This window comes from Artemia franciscana, chromosome 2 (genome assembly GCF_032884065.1).
Source record: "Artemia franciscana chromosome 2, ASM3288406v1, whole genome shotgun sequence".
NCBI lineage: Eukaryota > Metazoa > Arthropoda > Branchiopoda > Anostraca > Artemiidae > Artemia > Artemia franciscana.
In genome coordinates this window covers 53,028,048-53,045,425 of record NC_088864.1, presented here as the reverse complement: position 1 = coordinate 53,045,425, position 17,378 = coordinate 53,028,048, and the positions used below count along the sequence as shown (strand labels likewise).

Below are 17,378 nucleotides of genomic sequence, written 5' to 3'. Positions count from 1 at the left end.
TACTAAACTTGACGTAATTTGCACAAATTTGTCAGAATATTATAAGGAACCTCAAGACCTACCTCCCCTTGGTGGTAGCTACCACTACATGATAAACTGGGCCCCATTACCTTCGTATAAAGTAAAATATGTAGTTGAGAAAGTTTCCTACCGACCTCTTTCAGACAGGGGTCTTTTACATTTTATTTTTAAGCATGTTGATGAGCCTGGTAAATGGCTAAACTTAATAACAATTGATTTTAAAAAGGGTTTTGATCTAATTGATCATAAAATTTTAATTTCTATGATTTTAGAGTGAACCCTGTTGTTGTGAAAATCATTCAGAGTTTTTTAATAAATAGGTTCCAAATTTTAAAATATAAGAGGTCTTTCTCTGAACCTGAGCCAGTTGTTTGTGGTGTACCTCAAGGTACCATTCTGGGTCCTATTCTGTTTCTCGTTATGATTAATAATATTGCTAATGATTGTGAAGTCCGTTGAAAATATGTTGATGACCTTACCCTTGGAGAAATTTGTGAAGCAAATGAATGTAGCAAAACCCAAATTTTAATTGATAATGTGAAGACTAAGGCTTCCAATTCAAATATGACAGTAAATCTTCTATTTTAACTATTTCATTTCTAAATTCTTCTGAAGTTAATTTCCGACCAACTATCTCTGATTTTCTTAAAGTCAGTAAGATTAAACTCTTGGGAGTTATTATGACCAGTGATTTAAAATGGGAAGCAAACACAACTAGTCTAGTAAAAAGGGATAATGCTGGGCTGCAGATGCTCAAGCTTATATCGAAACATAGCGCCCCTCCAGATCACCTCCTCCAAATATTTACATCTTTTATTCACCCAATTCTGGAATATGCAGCTCCAGTATGGCATTTTGGACTGACGGCTGAGCGAAGCGCCAGGCTCGAAAGAGTTCAGAAAAGAGCTCCAATGATAATTTCGAAGCAGGCAGAAATGTTGTATGAAGAGCTGCTGACAAAGTTTAAAATACAAACTCTGGAAAAAAGAAGAGAGAAACTCTGCATGGATTTCGGACAAAGATCTTTGATCCACCCAATCCACAAAACCCTTCCCCCCTCAATCAACAACAAAACGACTCCCGCCCAGGGTGGCAGTGCCTGTTGACAAACTTCAGCCGGTACGCTGTGCCCATCAGCGGTTAGCGAAGAGTTTTATACCTAGCTTTGTAAAAATTTATAACGAAAGTCAGGAGGATTGATGTGTTTTGTTTTCTTTGTTTTGTTTTTTATTTTGCGTCGCCTTTTAATGTGACTATACCATAAGAAATTTGGCAGTGCCATGAAAATTTTGGTGAAAAATAAAATCTTATCTATCTATCTATCTATAATAATATAATAATATTTATTTGTAACCCACTTACATCAAAAAGATAAATAGTGGAGTAAAGACTTGAAGAAAAACGGAAAAAAAAAAAAAAAAAAAATGTGATACAAAAAAAAAACGAGAGTCAACAAAAGACATTAATCATACAAACGGATCAGACCGTGGTGAGGCGACAAATGCCGATACACCGTTTCTGAGAGCTCTTTTTGTAGATCAGTCAGCTTCTCAGTAATATTCGGAAGATGGAACTTTTTGATTATCTTTCGAATCCTATACCACAGAGGAAGATAGAGAAGAAATTTACAGAAACGGAAATAAGAGGATCGAATATCACTAATATCTTTTTTCTTAAATATAGGGTAAAGCCCAGAAAGGTAAAGAACAGAATGATCGGAAAAAGTAGAATAAAGCTTACCAAGGGCAATACGATTGTATTTCCCTCGATAAGCTACAATTTTAGAGTAACCAATCTGGATTTTCACTCTAGCATCCCAGACAGCACGCTCCCGAAGAGTTTTAAAAATTTTTGTAAGTGTAATACCCAACCACCGGATCGAATCTACATGAGGGATGGAAAAATTTTGAAAAATTAGAGGCCTAGGAGAAGAGGGAACATTGAAAGAAAGATACTCACATTTATGAACATTAAGCGAAAGACCGATTTTAGTAAAAGAAGAAGAAAATTTATGAACCATCTGCGATAGACTGAGTTTAGACCGGCTAATTAGAAGAATGTCATCAGCATAAGCAAGGTAAGAAATATCACTCAAACCAACAAAACACATAGAAGAAATATTCTCAAGAATACCAGAGATACAAAATTTGAAAATACTAGGACATAACACTCCACCCTGCCGTACGCCCCGACGAACAAGAACATTAGAAAATGAAAGGGCACCATTAGTTTTAATTCGGAGATAAGAATTACTATACCAAAACTTTAGAAGAAAAATAACTGAAAGGTTAATACCGTGACTATAAAGAGAGTAAAGAGCCTGACTATGTACAACACTATCGAAAGCCTTAGAAAGATCAAGAGCACAAATATGAAGACCATACCCTTTAGCCGAAGCATCTTTAAGAAGGAAAGCAAGAGCACGGTGAGCGTGCTGGCATCCGATGCCAGACCGAAAACCAAACTGATTCTCCCCGAAATTAGCATTCATACTTATGAAAGGAAGTAGGATATATTTAAGGATTTTACTAAAATTACAAGCAACCGTGATAGGCCTGTAAGAAGAACAATCCAAAGGAGTCTTACCTCGTTTAAGTACAGAAGTGACAGTTCCACACAAAAAGCTATCAGGAACGAGGGAACAACAAAGGCACATTTGGAAAAACAACTGTAAATGGAAAAACAAAGACGGGCAATTTATTTTTAGATGACAATCACTGATACCGTCAATATCAAGAGAACTTGATTTCAATTTCTTAACAGATGCAATTACAGCGTCAACTGAAACGGGAATAACTTGTGCCTGAGTCAGGGAAGGCGGGAGAACCGAATCAAGCAATTTCGAATAAAGCGCGTGCACTGCATAATTCACTTTGGAAAATATAACTGAATAATGGTCAGACCATGCGGAAGGCGTAATGGGGCAATTAGGATTTGCCGAGTTATTTAGTTTAGCTGAATTAATCACTTTGTCCCAATCTTTTTTATTGGTAGGACAGTCTAACCCTTTGTAACGGCTCGATCGCAGACATTTCTTAAACTCACGCTTAGTTTTTTGTTTTATTTCAAACACATTCCCAGCTAATGGTCGACCGTTAGCAACCCATATACGCAGCCACAATTTGGTTTTATTTTTCACACTTTTCAGCTCAGGGTCACACGACCAGAATGGTTTCCTTGTACTTTTCCTCACTCGCTCCTGAGGGACAGCGACCTCCTCAGCGCGTTTTAAACACCACACGATTTGGTTGTAATAATGATTCAGATCGTAATTACTTTTAGTAGGACTAACACTCAGCTGGAGTAGATGAAAAGGTACACGTAAAGAACCAAGGAGAATGGCCAGGGTTGAAATATATAATGGCATATTAACATTTTTCCAATTACTCCGCACAAACCATTTAGAGGCAGGAGCACAAGCCTGGTCAGTACTATCTTTTCTAATCGAAAAGCATAGCGATAAAGGAAAGTGATCAATATCTTGCTCATCTTCGTGGACATGCACTGTTGAAGATGTAATGAACGGGGAACAAATCACGTGATCAATATCCGATAAGCTGCCGGAATTATGCACATACGAGAAAGGTAGATCCTTCGCAATTATTCTGTAATCAGGGAGACAATCAAGTAGGTTCATAGTACGAGCAGAATCACGTTTTACATCAGTGTTCATATCTCCAATAATAATAAATTCGTACCCATTTATGCTTATACTTTGAAGGAGAATTTTCAAACTAGAGCATGCTTTGGAGAATTTATTAAGCGATGTCATATTCTTCCCATCATGAGGCAGGTAAGTGTTTATCAATACGGATTTACCAAGTCTTATAGCCAATAAATGTTCATCAGAGAAATAGCATGACGGAGACAGAAAGCTGAGCTTTTGTTTTATAATACATGGTAAACCTCCTGAAGGCCTTCCAAAATTAGATTTAGCATTTGTTGTGAAAACAAAGTGGGCGGAACTGCGGCGCAGGAAATTAACACTCGTTGCGGTCTAAATTGCATCTGGACTTAATGCAATAAACTGAGTGGGCTTAAATTGCATCTATCCTAATCAGAAGGTGTTTCACTGGACTATAAACACACTCACGACCCTCTATTTTATATTTTGTGAAAAATGTTTAAACAGTCACCATTTCAACAACAAAGCCAAACAGATCCAATATTGGACCTTATTTCACTCCAAAGTTCAAATTAAGGTAACAAAGGTAATATGACTCACAAACACCTTTTTTGCATGAATTGGGAAATTCCAATGCATGTAGATTTAAATTCTTCCACCCCTAGCACAAAACTGTATGCAGTCCAAAAAAAGCACTACTGTCTTATGTAAATTGTAGTGTCTGGGAACTCATGGTATTACCAAGATCAGGCCCTGTAATTTAAACTTCTTCTGGAAATCGATAATTAAATCCAGAATTTGTAGAAAATTACATTGAAAGAGGCCCTGTCCTATTTTTCAAGAATAAACTTAGAGTTTTTACCTCTTCTGCATCATTCCCATTAATGGTGTTTCTCTTTCTTCTTACCAACTGAAATACAAAACCAAAATTCCATACAATTCAGTAGTTCTTCTGTGTATTCTGCAGTATTTTTCTAAGCAAGGATTTTTCCAGAGTGAGCCCTTTAAGCCACAAATAGGGCAGACAATGTAAGGAAAGAGGTAATTGTGCTTTATAATTTTAGTTAATAACTAGAATAATGAAAACAGAACTGGCAATCTTTTCGAACTGTAAAAAGTTTGGGACCCAAATAAGGCTGGATTTAAAGTTTTTGCAACTAGGTCTCAGCGTTAATGTTAGACTTTTAGGGAAATACTAAAAAATTTGGAAATCCAGCCTTATTTGAAAAGTTTGGAAACACAACACAACTGATGAGCTAAAAGTAATGAAAGAGAGAAGTGATATTGAACTCCCAGCTGCCATTCTGGAGAAAAATCCAATAGTTTATAATTGGTAGTTTTTTGTGACAAAAATTAGACAGATGCAATTTATTGTCCAAGTGCAAGGTATACTGTGCTGCCATGCTACCTATTAACAATTAAAGTTATTTTAGAACAACACCATAATTATTTGTGATTAAACTTGTTTCTTTTGTATTACTTTTGCTGTTTTTCTTTTGTATTTTACTCCACTTAACCTCTGTTTTGTGAAGTGGGTGATAAATAAATTATTATTATTATTATTATACAAAAAGTGGGGTAGCATAATAGCAATGCTAATTGGCAGTTTTCATGGCCTAAAAAAAATATGTAGGCAGATTTTGTCTGAAAATACCAGTAATTCCACCATCTACAAATTAATGGAGATTTCCCAAAAAATCTGTCTTCCTGAAAAAAAAAATCAGTTCCCCAAGAATTCCCTTTCATTCCAGGTTGCCACCCATAGTAATTTATCATTGGTGACAATCCACCCCTAGTAATTATTGCTGTCACTTGGCATTTTATCACTACTTTCCAGCATTTTTGTTTCAATTATTTACTACACTTAAAAAATCATTGAATTGCTGACCTTTCTTCTTCTGCTAGCAAAAGTACAATATTTATATGACTATACCATTTCATCAAAGAATCTCTTGTGACTTTTGGTAAAGAATTTCACTTGAACATGTCTAACTTCAGTGTAGTTTAATTCTGAGCATCACTACAAAGAGGGTTATTTTAGACAGCTGGGCAGTGAGTTTATATTTTGTTTTCGTTTGCAATTCTGTTAAATTTTCAAAGGTCTGAAGATATGAGAGAGTTAGATTTAAAAATTATTCTAAAGTGAAAAGGGGAAAGCATGGTACCTATGCAGAGTACAGGGAGCAGATTTTTTGATAAATTCAGAGATATTTTCATTGTTGAGCTATAAACTGGATGAAAATACTACTTGAGATCCCTTGTTTATGCTCTTTAAAAATATAGCCATTGTTTTACTAGAAATTCAATAGGCTTTTTAAGATAGGGTGGAAAGGCACCTAGAAAGTTGCTTGCAACAAAGGTAGCACGTAAGTTGGCTCCTGCTACTGGTGGGGTGAAGAAACCACACAGATATAGGCCAGGAACTGTAGCCCTAAGTCTGATTTGTTGCTATCAAAAGAGTACCAAACTCTTAAGAGTACCAAACTAAATTTCAGTTCCATTTGTTTTTTCCCATGCTCAGAAATTTGGTCTTCATTTTTAATGGATAAATGCTTTTTATTATATTTCTATTTGGCTTTTGATTTACATTTTTTTTTTTACATGTTATTTTTAGTAGTATTTACAAATAATATTTCTAAATAATGGCTGTTTGTTTTTTTCAATAGCAGAAAAGTAGTAGTAGTGGTTATCCCAGAAATTACTAAGGGAAATGTAGTGCAATTTTAGTCTCTATTTGCAATACACTACCTTGCAAGTCCTTAAATACCAATGTTGGTGAGAATTAGATACTATTTATGAAATTTGCACTTATTATGCTCTAATTTTGGGGTTCTATATTATTATTTCTACCAAGGGTGGTTCATATTAATACCTCTGCAGTTGGGAAGCTTCTAGAAGCAAATGCTAACATTGCATTCTTGAAATACTTAAAAACCAATGAACTATCCTTGTCATGTTAACATGGTTTTAGGTCTGGTCAGTCAGTTGAAACAGACTTGATTAATAGAGAGGGAATAGACAGTTAAAAATTTTGGAAGGGATGGAAAGACGTTTTTCCCCAAGATGGCTGCTGTTGGAAGTGGTGTACCCCAGGGAACAGTATTGGGTCCAAATTTGTTCAATCTGTCAAATGTCTCAAATCTTTATTCAATCTGTCTCAATGTGTCAAAAATTCTTAAATGTAAAGTAAGCCTCTATGCTGATGACACAAAACTTATTGGTTGTGCAGACACAGAAGAAAATGTTGACTCAACACAACTGGACCTTGATGTATTCACTCACTGGACTGATAATTGGAATCTTGAATTCAATGCAGCAAAATGGAAGACTCTCCACCTTGGGAAGAAAAACCCACACATTCTGTACCATATAAATTGTAGTAATGGGTCCTACAAAGCTATTTTCATCAGCCATGGAGAGTGAGATCTTGGTGTCCTGGTAGATGACATGTTGAATTTTCATATTCATGCACAAGCAACTATTGCAAAGGCTAATCAGACACTTGACTTAATCAAAAGAATTCTCACTAGCAGATTTCCAACTTTTATTAATAAGCTATATATGAGTCTAATTTGGCCAAGGCTAGAGTTTGGAATGTGTGGTGCATGCCCAATCAACAAGACTGACAAAGCAGCAATGGAATCAGTCAAGAGGAGTGCAACAAAATGTATTAAACACCTCTATGACGTCCCTTATCCATCCCATGAATGTAAGCTCAGAATACCATCTCTAAAATATAGACACAAATGAGGCAATATGAAAACAACATACAAGCTTCTAAATGTTGAGGATACCCTTCATGATCTTTTCCAGAAGCAAGTAAATACCAGACTAAGAAAAAATCCTTTTGAAAATGAGTTGTCAGCTTGTGGAACTCCCTCCTGGGAAAAAATGGTGACCTCTACCAGTGTGGATGCATTCAAGTCATCACTGGATAGGGAGTGGCTCAATAAACCGTGAACCACTGCTTGGACCCCACAGATGGGACCTTTCAGCTTTAAGCCAACAGGATTAACTATCACCACTGAAGCTGGCAGACACAAGATTCATCCTATCAGTAGCCAGAGCAATTTAGGTAATTTTAAGGTAATGATATTAGCCTCAGATTTAGAATCATTAATTTCATAAGCTAACCAATACTAACTTGTTTATGAATCATGCACCATATATGCAATATTTGCTTGATGTGTTTTGATTAGCAGCAATCACACTGTGATCTTAATGTTTAAGGGGGCACATAATAGCAAAAGCCCCAGTTATCCCTTGTTAAATATTCTTAGTTTGTGTGATGACAAAAGACATATAAGGGGATTGATTTTGGTTTCTATTAATTCCAGAGAACCAGAACTATAAGCTGTGTTTACTTCCTTTCAGGATGGCTTCAGCCTTATAGAAGATAAACAAATATGAGTATTCTCAATCCATATACTCCCCCTCCATTCCACCCCAAACCTTATAACAGAAACCTGATAGTAGAATATGGAACTCCATCCCTCTGGAAGCCCCTCTATTTATTTCTGCAAAGGCAGTTTTTTGTTGGGTCTTTCCAGTTTAGTAGTTTCTCTCTCTCCTTTGTTTTTATTTCTTCTGTTGTTTCTCCTTTTTGGAATTCTTTCTCAACTGATATATCTCTATTCTATTCTTTTTAAAATTGTCTTCAGGAATGTTCTTAACTTTTGAAGTCCTTGTTTTTTTTTTTCTGATGTTCTAATGTCAACTTTGTCTTTCCTGTTTCTTTACTTTCTTGGTTTCTACTTGTATATGTATTGTTTGATTTAGGATATTATACATGGTTCTTTTAGTGCTCTATTATTGGGTTGTATGGCCCATAACAAGCAAAGCATTTCTGACCAAATAACATTTTTACTTTTGTAATAGTGTTTTAGAATTAATAAAATGATTGATGATTGATTGAATAGGAGCCTTATAAAAGAATTTAAAAAATCAGTGTTCTAAACTATGTTTGATAAAAAATTTCAACTGAATATTCAAATTTTGTTTATAGCTTTAACTGCAATTCAGCATGAAAAAGCTTAACATATTATTTATATGATTGACTCATAATAAAAGCGTGTCAATTAATAAACAAGCAGAAACTAATTTAAAACAATGTTTCCCAAAAGTAAAGTTTGTAAATGAAAAGTAAAGCATAACATGACAAAGTAAACCTAATGTAAGAAGAAATAAAGCCAAATAATAAGTCAAGTTTAAAACAAACAAGTTGCTATGAATGAGGAAAGGAAACCTAAAAGGAATATAAATTAAATGAATAATCATGCTACTGAAAATGATTTTGTATTTTGAGCAGTATTTGAGGTAAACAACAACATAACAAAATCCCTTATAGTGATCCCATACTTTGTTGTGTTTAGTAGAGAAATTTCAGTAGGTCTATTGTGCAAATAAAAAAATAATTATGTTTGACTTCTTGTTGTTGTTAAGGCACATATTATTTGTTGGGCACATACCCATAATGTAAATGTTCTAGGGATGATGTAATACAGGTCTAGAAAGAAATCCATCAGCATAGTATAACTTTATCACCCTTAAACTAGTCCCTGAAGCCAAGCTGAATAAAAATTTGGCAGTGGCAGAGAGAATTTATGTCGGCGGTGGTGCAATGGCAGTGCGCCAAAAAAAATTTTGGTGTTTTGGCAATTTTTAATGCATTTTTCAGTAACTTTAACTACAAGAAGCCTGGTTAAACAAAAAAATTTAAAGTTGGCCTATTACAAGAACTCTGAGATGCCTCTGTAAACCCAATGAAAATTTTATAGCCAGCATAGTTGAAGAGTAATTTTATAGAAAACTTGCATGTCTTGATAATGCAATAGTACAGAATACTTTACTTTGATGTTCCTCACACTCTGCTACTTATGCAGTAGTATTTAGTAGCATCCCCACCCAGGGGCGTCCTGAAACCTTCCTGATTGGGAGGGGATGCAGCTTCAGAATTTTACTGGAATTTTTTAAGATTTTATTGCAATTTTTCAAAGTTTTACTGCAATTGGTTGAGGCTTTACCTAAGCAAAATTCCGGTAGACTCCTTGAGAAATAATCTTGTAGATTCCCTAAAAATCAGCAAGGTCTGGTGAATTTATCAAATTTTACTAGATTTTTTACCAACAGACCTTCTTGAGGTGGGTGGGGTGTTGCACCCCCCCCCCCTTGCGATGCCACTGTCCTCACCTTATTCCAGTAGCACCCAATCTTGCTATAGTTAGTTACAGTCATATCAGCATGTTCCTTTTACAAACAACTACATACAACTAATTTGAGATAATCTTTCATTTGGAACAGCCTGGTAGTATGTGTTTGTAAGAATTGACATTGACTCTTGTGTTTGTGTGCATAAGTTTACTCTTACTAACAGTATATTTTAAAGCTATACTACCCTGCTATTCACAAATCCTAAATTTTTCCAGCAATGGTGCTCCAAAGCCCAGGCATTCCCTAATGCATGGGCATGGGGCTTATACAATAAATCACCATGTCCTGCAGCAAGGGAATGCTATCGTAAATTTATAGCAAACTATATAACTAGCTTTTATATAAAGTGAATATACTACTTGATGCCTTTTTTTATGCTCTTTACAAACATAATAATTGCTTCTACTGCAAATTCAAATTTGAGCACTTTTTAACTTAACCTAGCCTTATTGTAAATAATTTTAGCACTGAAAAAATGTAGTATTATTTTGTCAAAAGCAGCACAGAGAAAATGTAGTATTATTTTGAAAGAAATGAAGGATAAAAAATACTTCAATTGAAAATTTGTCATTTTTAAGAGCTTAAAAGTGCTTAAATTCAAATTTGTGGTAAACATGATTATTATATCCATAAAGAATATAAAAAACAGCATCAAGTGGTATGTTTGCTTTATTGGTAAGCCAGTTATAAGAAACTGTCATAATTTTTTGAAAATTTTTCCATATTTAAGAGATAAAAAAGTGCTCAAATTTGCAGTAGAAGCAATTATTATGTTTGTCAAGAGCATAAAAAACAGCACAGAGTGGTATATTCACCTTTTACAAAAGCCAGTTATATGGTTTGCTATAATTTTACCCATGCAACCCCCATAAAAATCTGTTTGAAAGCAAATTTACATGTTACATACTAAAATTAAATCATTTTGGTGCTATAACCCGCCCTTGCTGCAAGGCATAGTACCCCAAGGTATGAGGACCATGCCTAAACATTGAGGTACTATGCCTGAAATTCTTAAGCCAAAACTCCGCTGTTTACATTTAAGTTTCAGTGACAGTTCAAATAAGCATAGCTCTATTTTACAGTACAAAAGTAAAGTACTTACGGAAGTTTGTTGTCTTTCTCTCTGTAGTTAAAAAAGTCGTTGTCCTGATGTTGTTGTAGAGAAAATACGCTCGGCTTTCGCCCTCTGCGTCACCAAACAATAATTAAACTAAAATCATAGAACCGAAAAGAACATACAAATCAAATAAATCAAATCATCTTCTCTTCTCACCACACTCTTGTGACTGAAAAAAAAAATGAAATGGAATTACAACCAGTTGAAAATCTTCGTTGAAGACACAAAAACTCCCAATGCCTCCAATATTTTTAACTCCTTATCTTTACTAACACGAGTGAAACCTAAAACGAGAGGAGTGGACATCTTCAGGCCCAATGATTCAATTTTTCTGATCAGAATATTTCTCTCAGTTGTGAAACGAGGGCATTCTGAGAGAATGTGATCTATTGTTTCATCAATATTTACACACCTATAAAAAGGGCATGACTTGCTATCTGTAAGATGATATAGTGCTTGACAAGATCTGGTCATTGCATGACCAGTTCTCAGACAGAAAATAGAGTTTGCAATTTTCCTATTTGGGTGGATAAGGTGATGTGGGATATAATACCCCTCAAAAGACAAAACATAAATATTTGTTGTTGCAATACATGTATTATTAATTCTAAGAGAACTTGCAGCAGAGGTTATTAACTTTGAAGTTTCATTTACAGTGAGAGCAACCTTCCAAGTAATTGGGCGGTGGATAGCCTGTTTTGCAATACTGTCAGCAATTTCATTTCCCTTAATCCTTATGTGAGAAGGAACCCAGACCATTTTCAGTTGAAGACCATCAGAAGACATTATTTTCTGAATCTTTCCCTGTAGATGAACAATAATTGGAATAACTTTTCCTTGCCTCTTTTTTAGATCAGAAAGAACACTTTTAGAGTCAGAAAAGATAGCAAATGCGCCTGATCCTACTTCCAGCACTGTATCCAAAGCTTTTTGGAGAGCAAGACATTCTGCATGGAAAATAGAGATTCCATCTGAAACTCTAATCCCAACTGATGAGCCATTCCACTCAGAAAAAATGCCTATGGATGCCTTCCCATCATTTGAGACAGATCCATCAGTAAATATCTTCTTCCAATTATAAAATTCAACCATTTTAGCTAGTGTAAGTTGATGAAGGATTAGACTATTCATTTTATTCTTAGGACAATCCATGCCAGGGATTTTTATATCTATAACATTATCAATGCTATTAGGAGGGTTGGGAGATATCTGGGTCTGACAAAAAAAGATTAGGTTTTCAGGAACACCTATACCATTCAGCAAGGAGACCAACTTGATAATGGCTGGACTACTATATGTCTTCCGATTTTCATAGAGAAATGTATGATTTATGAGACACTTCTTGAGAACATGGAGGTTTTGGTTAGTATTTACTTTTATAAAGTAATTAGAAGAAAGTTTATTAGAAGAAAGTTTCAAGAATCTTTCTTCTAAAGAAGGTATATTAACCTCATTGAACAGAGCTGCAATAGGAGTACTTTTTAGTGCACCTGTGATTAATCTCAGGCCATGGTGAACTATTGATTCAATTTTAGAAATTAACTTTTTTGAAGCTGAGTAATAGACAGGGAGACAATATTCAATCTTTCCATATATTATAGATGTGAATAGTTTTTGAAGACCATCTCGGCTAGCTCCCCACTTTTGCCCAGCAACAGCACGCATAAAATACAGTCGTTTTTCAAGTGCACCACAAAGATGAGAGATATGATCATTCCAATTTAACTTACTATCCAGCCACATACCAAGAAATTTCACATTCCTGGCAAAATGAATTTGTTGTTTATATAGAGTCAGATTAATTGAGAGACAATCTTGCCTAAGGTCAATTTTCCTAGAAAAAACCATGCCAGTGGTCTTTGGTATAGAAAAAAAAACAGATTTTTTGTATTAAGCCATATTGACAGTTTATCAATTGCTCCCTGGAGCTTGGGTTGACAAGCTTCAGGAGAGGAGCCTTCAGTCCAAAGGGCTAAGTCATCTGCATATAAGGCAAACTTCATTGAGGGCATATCAGCCAAAATAATATCATTAATCAGTATGTTAAAAAGAAGAGGACTCAAAACTCCTCCTTGAGGAACACCGAATGAGAATGTACTAGCAGGGGAGCATATGGATCCAACTCTGGTTTTAATAGTCCTATTAAAAAGCACTGCCCTGCACCACTTCCAGAAATTATTTCCAACATTAGATTTATGAGCCTGTCTAAGGATTGCAAAGGGGTCCAATGTATCATAAGCTTTCTTAATATCAAAGAAGACTGTAGAAACAACTCTCTTTCTTGTAAAAGCTTTCTTAATGTCATGATCAAGTTGAATTAGGTTATCAAGGGTTGATTTACCTTTCCGAAAACCTGCTTGTTCAGCGATAAGAGAATTATCAATAAGGGGTTCAAATCTCAGCTTAATCATTTTCTCATAGAGTTTAGCGATGAATGAGGTTAAGGCAATTGGGCGGTGTGAAGCTGGGTCTGAACGATCCCCTTTACCTTTATACATTGGGACTAGAATAGAAGACTTCCAAGCAGATGGGACAGAGCCACTTTCCCAACATCTGTTAAACAAGTAAAGAAGAGGGACCAAGAAAGTCGGTGGAAGAGCTCTAAGCATCTTATTGTGGACCAAATCTTCACCCATTGCTGAGTCATTTAGAGACTGTATTGTAGAAGTTAGCACATCCATATCAAAATCTTTGTCAAGATTAGTGACAGACCCTGAGGAAAAACTGAGCTTCCATAAACATAGAGTTATTATATGTACTACTATTTGAAGATTGACCTGCGAAATAACTATTCAAAGACTCTGCCACTTCATATGGCTTGTACATAATTGAACCATCATTGGACTTAATCTCTGGAGTAGACTGTTCACTATGCTGATAACCTGCAAATTTTCTGAAATTTTTCCAAAGTGTTTTAGAAGGAGTTGACTGATTAAACTGATTTTCACAAATATCTTCCCAAGCTGCTTTTCTTTCAGCTAGGACATGTTTCTTAAAAGTAGCTTTGGCCTTTCTCATTTCAATTTTTTTGAAAAGGTTGCTTTTATCTGAAAGCCAGATTTTTCTAGCATTACACTTATTTTGTTTTAGTGATTCTAAATTATTATTCCAAAAGTGTACATTTTTTTTCCTATTTTTTACTAGTTGTGTTTGGAGTTTAAAAAATAAATTTGAAGCATCAATGATGCTTTTAGTGATATTTTCATTTAAAACATCAATATCATTAATTAGAGCTGGTACCATACTCCCCAATTTAAGTGCCCATGGTTTCCAATTATCCTCATTGAAAATCCATCTAGGAGCAATGTTAAATTTAGAGAGAATTGGTCTTTTTGACAGTTCTGTAATAAGTGGGTAATGCTGGCTGCCAAGATTGTCATGGAACCTGGACTACTTACTATAAGCAGATAGTCTGCTACCAACAAAACAAAGATCAATGGTTGAGTTTTTACCATTGGAGGAGTGCACATAAGTTCCTAAATTCTTAGGTGTGATTAGTGTGTGGGAAATCTGACTGATAGAGATTGAATCCAAGAGCAACAATGATTGAGGGTTTCTATGGTGGGTTGAGTCCCACAGGGGATGGTGAAGATTGAAATCTCCAAGTATTGGTTGGTTTGGGGAAAGATCTAATAATTTCTTGAAGGTTGGGTTATTGAAAGAAGAGGGTTTATTTATATAAATATTAACTACTGACAAGGGGGGAAGGTTATCCATCTCAACCTTTATAACTAGTATTTCCATTGATGACTGGACATCAATATTGACAACAGAGCTAATCAAATCCTTTCTCACAAGAGTCAATAGGCCTCCACCTTTTTGAGAAGAGGAATTTAGGACCCTATCTTTTCTATGTGATGTATAATTTTTAACGCTAAAATTTTTTCCAGGGGACAAATGGAATTCTTGGATGCAGACAATTTCTGGGGATTCAATGTCCAAAAACCTTTTTAACTCAACCAAATGATCAATGGGTAGACCTGTAGTGTTAAATTGAACTATTTTCATTCTAAACTGTTAGCTGTCTTTGATATTAAGGATTTTTTCCGTTTGTTTTTAGTTGCTTTCTGTTTTGAGATAGGTGAGAGAGCACTTGCATTTCTTTTAAGGAATTGATATTTTGCTGGAGGTTTTTTTTTTAGATTTCTGATGTTGGTTTTACAGGTGAAGTAGAGATTGGGACAGAGTCAAGAGATTCCAAATCATCTTCAGAAATAGAATGATTTGAGGTGAGATCTTTAAATGTTCTATCAGATGGTGCATGTGAGGAACTAAAGTCTTTAAACATTTTTTTCCAAATGGCCTGAGATAGAATCTTCAATTTGTTTAAATTTTAAGGATAGGAATGAGCTGATCATTTGAGGAATTCTAACTGTTAAGATATCATCAATTATTTTCTTAATTAGGGAATTCTTCATTAGAAAGAGCTGGAGTTGTGTCATTTAGTTGCATGTTGGATTTAAGGATATCTGCATACTTTTTTTTGCAGCACCAATAGTGATTTTTTCTTGTACTGCCTTAACAATAACCTTTTCAACATTTTTGTTACAGGGCATGTTTTGTCTTTAGCGTGATGGTTGCCAAGACAATTAGGGCACTTGAATAGTGTAATATTATCTCTCTTAATAGTACAAGAAGATGTTAGATGGTTGTTGGCACATCTTGAACATCTAGGTTTACTGTGACATACTTTGGCAGTGTGGCCATGCCTTTGGCAGTGATTGCAGATCATGACATGGGTAATATATGTCTTGACTTTTATTTCCATACCCAGAATACAAATAAATTCAGGAAGGTCAAGTGAAGGAGTAAGGATAAACCCATCAACATTCATCTTGTCAGATGTCTGTTGACCAAAAAGTGGATGTACTCTTGTGAAACCTTGATCCATCAGTTCATCTAATAAGGTTTCACTTGTAAAAATACCCTTGTCAAAGAATACCAGCCCCTCAGGCATGAAGCCCTTGGGGGAGTTTGAGTGCAATCCCTGAGAGCCTTGAGCTGAGGAATCCTTCTCACAGGAAAATGTTAATGATTGGTTATTATCCAAAACTAGCTCCCCTATCTCTAGTATCTTGTTCAGTACTGCTTGATTTCTGATCTTAAGGCAGTTAGAACCATTTGAGGATTCTACCAAAATTGTATCTTTTTGGCATTCATTAAATTGGTTTCTCAATAACATAATTCCTTTCATGATTACACCCAGTGGTGGATTATGAGGACCAGGCTGCCCTGTTTTAGTCAACCATACTCTAATGATACTCTCCTCACACCAGATCCCCCTGAATCATGGGGGTTAGACATGATGAATGCCTTTCCAAGCACAACAGAAAAATTAATAGAAAGAAATTCCACAAAACCAGTCACAGGTGAAAAGAAGAGAAGGAAAAATATCTTAAATACCTTAATATTAACTGTGACAGTAAACAAAGAAAATAAAAATTAGCAAAATGCTTTATCAATTTAATCTTAATCATTTCTTCGTCTAGGGTTCGATCTCCAGTTTTGTTTTTCATCTTCCTCTTCAAAGCCGAACATAGCTTGAATAAAATCGCTGAAAATCGCCAACAGATGGCAAAGACGATAGAACGTCCGTAGTTACAGCTGTACTCACTTGGATAAGCTATATAGGACTAAATACAAATCGGCAGCAGTTATTCATCGGTTGACCGCCGCCAACGAACCTCACGGCGGCGCGCCGACATGTTTTCAGTAGCGGTCCGTTGAGTAATATTCGGTGGAGCGACGCCGACTCTCGGTGTGGCTTCGGGGACTACCTTGAACTTGCATGGAACTTTGTATCTTTCCAGAAATTTGGAAAGTTGCTCGAATTCTTCCAATTTTGAAAAAGGAACTACGAAAGATTCCATTATTATCAATGAATAACCCTTCTTTCCCCTTGTTTAAGGAATTTGAAAATTAATTCTTAAACGAATTGTTTTATATTTTGATAAGAAGTTTTTCTTCCAAGAGTCAATGTTGATTGAGGCCTGGTCATTTAACCAAATAAGCTACTGCAGAACTTTTATTAGGTGTTAATGGTTCTCTAAATGATAAAAATCTGTTTTAGAAAATAAAAAATGGCCTTTGACACAATATATCTTAGAATCCTATTTGGAAAAATTAATAATGCTGAAATTAGAGGTAATGACGTAGAATTATTAGCATCTTACTTGCATGGCCAAAAAGTTCATGGGGGCATTAATTGCACCATACCAGGCCTTGGCAGCTCTATAGATGATGTTCGTGATCCGTGGGAGGGGGGTCAGTACTAGGGCCCTCATCATTCCTAACTGACGTTTATGCTTACCTCCTGATGGTATCTTGGTAGCAGTTTTTGCAGATGATACTACAGTTCTGATAAAGGCTCAGTTCCTTGCTGCTAGTCAGAAATGTGACTCCCTT

At 35.5% G+C, this 17,378-nt stretch overlaps 1 protein-coding gene across 10 annotated transcripts in view; it reads right to left on the bottom strand.

Annotated features, from left to right (window-relative positions):
• The window catches only part of LOC136043567 (uncharacterized), a 187,309-nt gene extending 170,619 nt beyond the window's left edge, over positions 1-16,690 (bottom strand). For 5 of the 10 annotated variants that reach the window (XR_010621652.1, XR_010621655.1, XR_010621658.1 and 2 more), the window contains exon 1: positions 10,959-16,368. The gene's annotated coding sequence lies outside the window, so the exon portion shown is untranslated. The other 5 variants (XR_010621664.1, XR_010621668.1, XR_010621669.1 and 2 more) reach the window with 4 other exon arrangements.
• Between the last annotated feature and the right edge of the window lie 688 nt (positions 16,691-17,378).